Below are 5750 nucleotides of genomic sequence, written 5' to 3' on the forward strand. Positions count from 1 at the left end.
ACAGATCTCTATTCTAAACCCTGTTTATGTTTAAGAGAAACAACTGTTTTATTTGGAGTAAAGGATCCCCTTTTACCTCAGAGCCACCACCCACGTGCTGACCGTTTTGTCATTCTACCATATATAACTCAGCCATCCTGTTCTTTAGGTCCAACTAAGAATTCTGATGTGAGAGTGTTTGGTGGCAGTGAAAACAAGTAGGGAATGCTGAGGAATTCAAGGAGGCAGCATAACACATGTCACCTCAGAGAGGTGCCTTTACAGAGGTTAAACATAAGGAGTCTCTCACAGAAAAGAGTGATAATGTTACATTTTCCATCTCAAACTTACACACCAGCTGAAGGACAAACTTTCAAGATTCAAGGAGGCAGCATAATACATGTCACCTCAGAGAGGTGCCTTTACAGAGGTTAAACATAAGGAGTCTCTCACAGAAAAGAGTGATAATGTTACATTTTCCATCTCAAACTTACACACCAGCTGAAGGACAAACTTTCAAACTTTGCATAAAGAAAAAGACTTGAAGAGCAGGGCAGTATCTCATCTACTCCTGCTCTGTCAGAGAGCTCGTAAGGGGCCTTTTATATGTACTTTCTTCAAAAGAACACTAGAACCCAGCTCCACTGTGACATGTGGATTGGGGACATGAAGTGATTTGTAGCAGGTAGTTTGACTTTTGTCCTTACCTGGCTATTGAGGTACTCGGGATCTCGTTGCCTGCAGCGCTTCCAGTCTGAAAGGTGACCTGTGTGAAGGGCTTCTCCCGAGTGCAGCAGGCACGAGGCCAGAGTTCATCTGGCCGTTGCTCCTGGAAATGGGAGCAGATCCCAAAATCGTCAGGCCCTGAAATGCCACAACATGAAAACTACAACAGAAAGAAAAGTATAATCAGAAAGCAGAGCTCAGGTTCTTATTCAGTCACTTAAAGGAACTGGGGCTGTGTTCCTTTATAAAGAATAAATATAACTGTAATGTAAACAAACATGGAAATATATAATGTATAGTAGTGAAATCAGCCACAGGTACATTATAGGGTTTAGTCAAATGATGGGATATATTAAAATTCTTTGTAGCATATTGTTATTGTTATATTTCTGTTTCCAGTAGTTTATGAAACACTACAGTAGTTCTACAAATAAATGCACAGTATGTCCATTTCCTAGCCATATTTGAGCAATAGCTGCTATTCTTTTTCTGGGTTCTTCTATGCTTTTTTAATGTCTAAGAGAGACTCGGCGATCCTATATTCCACCTCCTCTCTTCAGCTATAATAGGGTTTTTTTAAAAGCTGCTGAGTTTTGTGCGTTCAGTCAATCCTAAAAGACATCAACCCTGACTGTTCCCTGGAAGGACAGATAATGAAAATGAAGCTCAAATACTTTGGCCACCAAATGAGAAGGGAGCACTCACTGGAGAAGACCCTGATGCTGGGAAAGACTGACGGTCAAAGAAGACGGGGACGGCAAAGGATGAGATGGTTGGACAGTGTCATCGATGCAATGAACATGAAACTGAGCCAACTTCAGAGGACGGCGGAAGACAGGAGGGCCTGGCGGGAGCTGGGCCATGGGGTCGCGAAGAGTCGGACTCGACTGTGCGACTGAACAACAACAAAAGAGTACAAGAGAAGAGGCAGAAGTCTGATAGTTCAGGGGTAGGCATTTTTTGTTTTTTTCTGCCTAAGCACTACCTATCTCCAATCTACCAGTTGTGAAGATGTGCCAGCAAACAAAAGTATGAAGGGAGGGACAAATGTAGTTGGCCAGAGAGCAAGCTGAGCCCTAGAACGTCTGCCAACCTTGCCTCAGTCCCTCAGGAGCAGAACTGGCCCTACACGCGAAGCAAAAATGGTCTAGCGGGCCACCCTTTGGCACATCATGTGACCAGGGGTTGTCTTACCCCGTGATAGTCCTTCAACAGGTTCTAGCAGACAATGAAACAAACTCTTGTCAGCATTCCTGTCTCATTCTTTGTTCTATAATCCTGAAAAAGATGGCTTGTGCTTTTTGTACCTCAGAGAGAAACACATGTTTCCCCTGAAGCACATTCCTCCTCCAGGGAAATGCTGGGGTCCTGTACAACAAACCAATAACAATTGCTCATTCACTGAGCAAAAGGGGTTGGGGTGGGACTCTTAGTAGGGTTGCCAGCCTCTAGTTGGGGCCTGGAGTTCCCCTAGAATTACAACTAATCTCCAGACTGCGGAGATCAGCTCCCCTGGAGTAAATAGCTACTTTGGATGATGGACTCTACAGCATTATACCCTGCTGAGTGAGGTTCCTCTCCCCAAACCCTGCCCTCCCTGGGCTCCGCCCCCAGATTTCCAGAAATTTCTCAACCCAGAGTTGGCCAACCGTACACACACCTGCAGTCAGTTCACCAGTTCTACCGTGATCTGAATATAATCACATTTTGAAGAAGAACTGTACCGCAATCATGATGGTGTTCCAAGATGTGGAGAACACATCAGAAGCATTGTCCCCTTGGTAATTCCTCTGCAAATCAGACAGGAGGAATCCAGCTTTGATCTGAAGAAAGAGCAAAGAATGTTTCTATCCTGTTAACAAGTGTGCTGCCTCAAAGGGAGATGTCAGATGTGGCTAGTGTTGCTCAAGTCAAGTTTTGAAACCTACACCACAGCATCTAATAGCTGCGCAGCAAGTAGAGATTTAGCAACGGCAGTCTTCCTCTTTCCTGCTGGCTCTGACAGGAGAGGTCTTATCTGCTGAATCTCTCCATGACATCTAATTATCAAAAGGGCAACCCCCAAGACCCTAAGGTGGAGGTCTCTTGAGACTTTCATCCACAGAACCAGGTCACAGCAGAATGTTCTTCTCTATTCCCCTCTAGAAGATTGATTCTGTTGATTTCAGGCCATATCAACATTTCAAACATCCATGACAACCACTATATTCTCATGAAGCCTAGTCGTATACAAAGTCATGGACATTCTGGGTTAGATCCTAAGGCTCCTTCCACTAATGCAAGGGGCACTTTGGTTTGTGCTGGATTCCTACCAATTACCTGTCCTCTTGCTGACCCTTTCAGGCACTTTGCTGTTCTTGAGAGCCCACCAACTCTCTAGGAGTGGCATTTCGAGGAACCCAGCAAACTACAGCAAGAAAGGGAGGCGGTCAACCTAATGTAGGTTGTTCAATTGATATTTCCTATAGCAACAGTATTAACGAACAGAATGTCTTCCATAACACAACTGAAAACTCACTGAGAAGCCAAGTCACGTTCTGAGGATTTCTGGGACACTGCAGCGAACAGGTTTACAGGAGATTAGAAGCTTTACTGCAAAATCTGACTCCCAAATTTATTAATTCTAGAAGGACCATCACCTAGCGACTCACAAGGAGGAGCATAACCTTTAATCAGGAAAAACAGATTCAGACTCACATCTGGATTCAGCCTAGAGATGTAAAATTTCTGGAAATTTTGAAGCTCGGAAAAAAACGGAAATTTTCGGAAAAACTAAAAAAATGCTACATTAGCATTTCTTTTGTCTTTTCTAGATTGAAAGTCATTCTGTTACTTTAGGAACATAAAATATGACTATGGACATTTTTACTTGGCATGAAATTATCACAACTAGCATATTAAAAATATAGTGTATCCAAACAATTATTACAAACAGAATACCCATCCACATGCAAAAACAAAACTGAAACTTTTTTATTTTCTTCTGACAATCGCACCTCCTAAAGGAAGAAATGCATCTTTGTTGTTGCATTGGAGAGTTCAGTTTGTAACCTAGGACTTGCTTGTCCTCAGTGCACAGAAATTAGATCAATCTGATACCATAATATATATATATTAGAAATGATTTGGAAAATATTTGAACACCTTGTCTTAAAATATTTTATTCATCATGTTAAAATAAAACGTTCCATAATCAATTTTCTTTTCTTTTCTCAACTTTTCCAATTTTGGGGGGGGAAAACCAAAAGGCTTCAGGAAAAAAAACGGAAAAACCGTTTTTTCCCCGAATTTTTCCGTTTTTTTTCTGGGCCTTCACATCTCTAATTCAGCCACATCACCTAAGACCTTTTAAAATCAATGAATTGAACTCTACATAGAGTTAGATTGCTCTGTCAGTGGTTTTGAGGAGCATGCTCTGCTAAACTACATCATCCCCGGATCTTCTCATTGTCTCTAAACCAAGCACTGTTTTCTCTAATGAATACCCTGGCTACTTGAGCTACCTCAGAATTCTCCATAGCTTTAAGTGTCTGTGCACCACCTGTTTATTTTGTATAAGCCCTACGTTTAGTAAATTAACATAATTATTTATTTAATACCTTCCCATGAGAAATGTCTCCGAGGAGGAGGAGGCAGTGTTCAGGGTTGCAGAAGACAGTTTCAGTAAGAGGAGGAAGCAACAAACATGGGGAGATTTGGGGATGAAGGAGGCAGGTACTTCTCCTGCCCATCCCCCACTACTGAGTCCAAGATCAGCTATTTGTTACCTGTTTCCTACTGACAAGAATGAGTGTAGCAGCCACAGTTTCCGCAGAGAACACCAGAAGCACCAACACAAAGAACTGTGGGATGAGAAGAGGAAGCAGGAGAAGAATAAGACCATTTGCAGCCGGGTTTTCATGCTGGAACCGCACGTGTCAACCCAACCACCCACTCAAAAGGTCACATTCTGCTATAATTATTGATTTTGAGGCTAAGCATTAATCCATAACCCATGCACTTGCTAATGCGCCCGCAGCTCCCAGTGTAATTGTGCTTGCTGTACCCCTAGTAATATTTCCCAATCTGTGGTCTACTTCTCCATATTTATCCTTCATTCCCAACACACCTGCACTCTACTTACAAGCAACAGGGTGGACCTGTTTTCTTTGATGGCTCCAAAGCAACCCAAGAAACCCAGGAATGCAAGTGCCACACCCACAAAGATGATGAGGTAAGCCCCTACATTCAGAAGTGGACTGGAAACAATGATGCTCTGAAATCCATTAGGGTCAGCAGGTGCCCACACTTAGGAGGCAGATGCCCCCCCACCCTGAAAAATATGCACCGTGGCGGTAAGAAACTGGTTAATTAAAAGACATGTGTTAATATATGCAAATTTAATCTTTGCTTTCAGTGACTGGCTGGCTATCACAATCAATGCATGTAGTACATCTGCCGATAGCCCTAAAAGCCAGTGACCCAGCCAGTGGAAACATCATTGATACCTTTCCCAGAAGAAATAAAGGAAATACTGTTTACGTGCACATATCAACAACACATTTAAGTTCTTTCTATTTAAAATTGTTCTGGTTTTGGTATCAAGACCAGGTTAAAAAAAAAAATGACTGGATAGCAAAAAAAAGAAAGAAAGAAAGCTGGAATTCAGTAGTCTCCTTTAAAATAAGGGATGCCCTTCAAAAGATGACAAATGTCACAAATAACTCTTGAAATACTTAAGAGTGCAAACGTGAACCTATTGATTGCAGTGGCTAGAAGGAGGTTCTGTTGGAAAAGGCAGTGGTCTGGTGTACAAAGAAGAAGAGAAGAAGGCCCTGCAGGGGGGTAGCAAGAAGACAATTAGATGGGATAGTGAGGTCAGCACCTTCTCTCCTGTTAAGTGTCATTCCTTGTCTGTCTCCGGATTGCTGCTCTCAGGGCTATTTTGGGGCAGGAACGGAGTTCCGGCTGGCTCCCAAGTTGGCCACGCCCAGCAGGAACTCATTAGCATAATAGGCCACACCCAACAGCAGGATCTCATTAGGATTGGCTACATTAGGGGTGTG

At 42.7% G+C, this 5750-nt stretch overlaps 1 pseudogene; it reads right to left on the bottom strand.

Moving 5' to 3' along the window:
• Positions 1-686: 686 nt before the first annotated feature.
• On the bottom strand, positions 687-4992 carry LOC107124910 (annotated as a pseudogene).
• Between the last annotated feature and the right edge of the window lie 758 nt (positions 4993-5750).

This window comes from Gekko japonicus, unplaced genomic scaffold, assembly GCF_001447785.1.
Source record: "Gekko japonicus isolate JY-2015 unplaced genomic scaffold, Gekko_japonicus_V1.1 scaffold9378, whole genome shotgun sequence".
In the NCBI taxonomy this organism is placed as follows: Eukaryota; Metazoa; Chordata; class Lepidosauria; order Squamata; family Gekkonidae; genus Gekko; species Gekko japonicus.